Source organism: Saccostrea echinata, unplaced genomic scaffold, assembly GCF_033153115.1.
Source record: "Saccostrea echinata isolate AGI-Se365-2 ecotype Australia unplaced genomic scaffold, CSIRO_AGI_Sech_v1 ptg000058l, whole genome shotgun sequence".
NCBI lineage: Eukaryota > Metazoa > Mollusca > Bivalvia > Ostreida > Ostreidae > Saccostrea > Saccostrea echinata.
This window is the reverse complement of record NW_026889807.1, coordinates 2842905-2848119: the sequence shown is the minus strand read 5'-3', so window position 1 is coordinate 2848119 and position 5215 is coordinate 2842905.

The window sequence follows — 5215 nt, the reverse complement described above, 5'->3', positions numbered from 1 at the left end:
TTATAAGTTCTTTCAAAATTTAGAGTAGTGGCATGTTTGAAATATATATTCTTTCAGCATCGAATTTTCTTTAAATTTTTCCCAAAAAATCCCTGTGTGAAGAATCGTGTGGTCAGTTAGTAAAAAAACAAAGTCGAACGTCAATTCATCATAGTTTCAAAACAGTAAATATTCCGTGATCTGGGTAACCAAAAAGTTAGTGGAATTAATTGTATTAATGATAATTCATTCTCATTAATACCCAATGATAATCGCCCAAGTTCAAGTGCAAGTTCAGTTTATTCACCCAACCCAAAATAATAGTACATGGGATACATTTATAACATATATATATATATATATATATATATATATATATATATATATATATATATATATATATATATATATATATATATATATATATATATATTTCATATAAACTGTTCAGAGGTACAATATCTATATATACAATGCAAAAACATGATAAAAAATGAATAATGATAATGATAAAAATACTTCGCCGTTCCATTTTTAACCATTTTCAAGAGAAAATTCTTAAAAGATTACATATAGTCATATACCCTAATGTATAGTTAAGAAGATGCGAAGACTCCCTGACCGCTTGGGAAAGTGTGTTTTAACACCCTACTGCTCAGATTGACCGGTGGGGGAGACTTTCAATGATTTGAAAATACGCTATCTAACAAGAAACATGTGGTTTAGCTAGAAAATGCTAAAATGCATTCTCTAAACGGACAGGGTGTCTCAAGCCGCCTCAATACCCTTGATAGATTCAGGGCAAAGCCCAGATGATGGCGCAGAGGACTAAAGTCCCTGAAAGCTCCGGAATTTTGACGATGCAAAGCCATTTTATTCACAGAAGAAGTTGGAGAATAGATATATTTTTGTTCTTATTCTGGTGAGGCATACTGGGCGACTGAAATTTCTTGGTACTACATTAATAGAGTATTTGAAAATTTTTTAAAGAAGATAAATCAATCATAAGTTAATGAAATACATTATAACGTGTACATAAACAGAAAATTTAAAAGGGTGTTTTAGTGATAACATTTTTGTATCGTGTTCCTACAATGAATTTCAGTATAAATATGAAAGTAAAAATTAAGAGAAAATTCATATACGAAGATGGCTTTCTATGCAAACTTCGTGATAATTATAGTTTTGTCAATGATAAAATATGTACAACCTTTGATTTTGAGTATCCTATGCCCTGAAGGAGTATTAATTTTTTTTAATCAATTTACTTTGGGGGAGACTAAACGATGTGCATGCTTGAGCATATAAGGAAATATGGAAGCTCTGCCATACCAGCCAAATTAACATACTTTTTATGTTACTTGTGTTAAAGATATATTCAAATAAAGCATGTAAATTGAAATGATAAAAAAAACATGTGATAATTGGTTAGAAATTTTAAATATTTCAGCAATATTAATAATGCCATCACATTGTTGGGGCTCGAGTTAAATTCCACTGATGAGAAGAATGACTGAATTTAATTGCTGCTAGCATCAAATCAATTACTGATCTCATCAATTCAAATGATGCGCGCCTTAATTTTTCTAATGTTTGCCAGCATCAATAATTCGCATTAATTCAATTGATGAGAGCAATAATTGATTGGCACTTCAGTTCTTTTGAGAGCAATGATTGATTTAATGATATATTTCAAGTAATTTAAGATGACTTCACTATTTTGTGTTTAAGAAATACAAGAATACAAGAAAACAATGGATAAATGTATTAAAGAATATTCTTTATCTATAACGTCAAAATTAGAAAATTTACAGAAAAGTGATATTAAGGAATATTGGAGAATTTTAAATAGTTCGAAGGCTAGATGTAAAACTGAAGTTGATATCAAAGCAATGTACGATTTTTTGAAGAAAAAAAAGTAATGAATCTAAAGATGATGAAGGTGATGTAGATGATAATGATGTCAATTTGGATAATAACTCCCCTTTAAATTGTCAAATCTCTGCAGAAGAAATCTTGCAAGCAGTTAACAAACTGAAAAATAATAAAGCTCCAGGGTATGATCAATTCTGTAACGAATATATTAGTACAACAATATCATGTTTTTTGCCACTATATGTTGACCTTTTCAATTTGATTTTTGATACTGGTTTTGTACCTGAGGAATGGCTTATTGGTATCGTTAAGCCAATGTATAAAAACAAGGAAGACCCACCTCTTCCTGAAAACTATAGACCAATAACACTATTAAGCTGTTTAGGAAAAGTATTTACCAGTATTTTATGTGAGCGTTTGGATACTTTTTCTGATGAATTATAATTGATTACTGAAGCCCAAGCTGTCTTTAGAAAAGGATATGGTACAAAAGATAACATATTGATATTAGATTTTTTGTGCAAATTTATTTCTTTTAGTAAGAAAAAACTTTATTGTGCATTTATTGACTTTAAACAAGCCTTTGATGCTGCTTGGCGATCGATCTGGTTTGTGGTCCAAAGTGTTTAAAAGTGGTATAGATGGTAAATGTCTAAGATTTATCAAATATATGTACAGTGGTATTAAATCGAAGATATATATTGATCAAAATATCTCTGAATTTTTCATGTGTAACCTTGGGGTAAGACAAGGGGAAAAATTATCCCAATTTCTTTTTACTTTATATATTAACAATTTAGAAAACTATTTATTGCAGAATAATATTGAAGGGGTTACGAGATTTGATGAAAAATTAGAAATTGAAATGCAGATAATATTTAAACTTTTTAGACTTTTTTTATGCTGATGACACAGTTTTATTATCTGATAATCCAGAGGATTTACAAAGATCTTTGAATATTTTCTCTGATTATTGTGACCATTGTAAGCTTCAAGTAAATACAGACAAGAATAAAATAGTAATTTTTTCTAGAGGAAGAATACCAAAGAAAATATTTTTGTATAGAGGTGCACCAATTGAAATTGTGAACGAATTCAAATATTTACAATGTAGGTGTTATCATGTCTCGTAGTGGTTTCTTCAGAAATGCCAAAACACATTTAACTAAACAAGCATCAAAAGCCATGTATGGAGTACTTAGAAAAATAAGGTATTTTAATTTACGGTATACACTTAAAATTTCTGAAATTTGTTTTACATGTTAAATCCAGCACTCCAAATTGTATGGTATATATATGGGGAAACTGGGCGATACCCTTTAATAATACGTATAAAGGCACGAATGATTACTTATTGGGCTAAACTTTTGATGTCACATGAACGTAAGTTTACATATATAATGTATTGCTTTCTCCATAAATGCTTTTCTGAAGGTTTATTTATGCATCACACATATTAATAAGGTACACTACTAACACAAATGTCGAGTCACTATACTACTAACACACATGTCGAGTCACTACACTACTTACACACATGTCGAGTCACTACACGACTGAAATATACATTAAAAATAACAATATTAAATCACACGATGAGCTATACCAGAAACACATATAAAATTATACATTCCCAACACATGAGTCACCATACTACATGTACAACTCACATAACAAACAACAAAATTACCACACATAATAAGCTACACTACTAACACACATGTGGAGTCACTACAGAACTAACACACATGTCAAGTAACTACAGAACTAACACACATGTCGAGTCACTACACTACTAACACACATGTCGAGTCACTACACTTCCAATATATATTAATTACAACTAACAATATTAAATCACACACAATGAGTTATACCAGTTACACATATAAAATTATACGTTACCAACACATGAGCCAACATACAACATGTACAACTCACATAACAAACTAGAGGTACTGTGAGCACTGAGCTCACTGAAGGATACCCCCGCCTCCGATATGATTATAAAGGCAAAGTCCATGTTTTGCTCTGAGAGACCCGAAATAAGTGACAGATCAAAAAGTAATATACGAGATGCACAATGGCACTATGTAATAAAAGATCGGGGGGGGGGGGGGGCTAGGGATAAAGTCTACTACATGTATATAACATAAATGATTGTTTAGAGTGGTGAACGAGGTATAAATGTTTTATAAAATACAAAATATTATATATATATTATCGAAAAATTTTAGTCATATCTAGCTGCAGATATATACATGTAGCTCTCCACTGGTCTGAAAAAAATTGAATGGTTGTCATGTTGACAAGATGAGAAAATCTGGGAATAAAAGGGGAAAATTAGCATTCCCTGGAGGTTAAAAAAGGTTTGAGTACAGCCATTTTGAAGCAGTCGGTCGGGAGAGGACAAACAATTTTTTAAAGATGACCTCATCATATTCTGTATGGCCTTGCCATACAGGTTTACGTATGAATTGATATTATTTAAATATCAGAAATGAGCGATATTCATAAATCATAGCATGTATATTAATTAAGTTTCTGACTGAAGCATACCTGGGAATACAGAGGGGATACCTTTTATATCAAATTGAATTTTTAAGTTCGCCCTGGGGCTTACTCTAGGTTGCACACCAGTATCAAATTTCAATAATTATATATTAATTATTACCAAAATTACGAAAATTATAGAAGACATACATGTAACTCGTCGAAAACAAACTCCTCGAGAATTTTTTTTTTCAGACTTTATAAGACAATGCTTTCTAAGCATACAAAAACTTCCAGACAGGCAAACGAGTTTATCGAAGTCGAACAGGTGCTTGAAAGTGACGCACAGGACTTAACCAGCCTTCCTTAAATACGGTATACAAAAAAAAAAAAACAAACAAAAAACTACAGGACTGCTTTGTTCTCACATCTGGTAAAATTTTCGAGGGAAGTATTGAAAAATAAATGTGCGTTGGCCACGTTTTGACGTAAACCTTTAGTTTTTACGCTATCCAATAAACCCTGTCCATAATTTTCACTTTTTAACAGAAAGATACACTGTATCTGAAATACAGAGGGTCGACCTTTTACATCGTGTATATTCCAACATACGGGGTGTATGCTACGTTGTGCACGGGGTATATGCTTTCGGGGCGATAAAAAGGGGGTCAATGTATCCTTTTTGTACATTATCAATATTTCAATTTATGGATATATTTCGCCGGAAAGCATATGCATACGGAAGAAAGCATTATCTCAGAAGTATATGGATACCTATGAATCCACTGTACACTTTCTAGTTTTATCAAACACCTCAACACAATTCCGAGGATCAGAGCAAGATTGACGCTACATTGTGTTTATGATC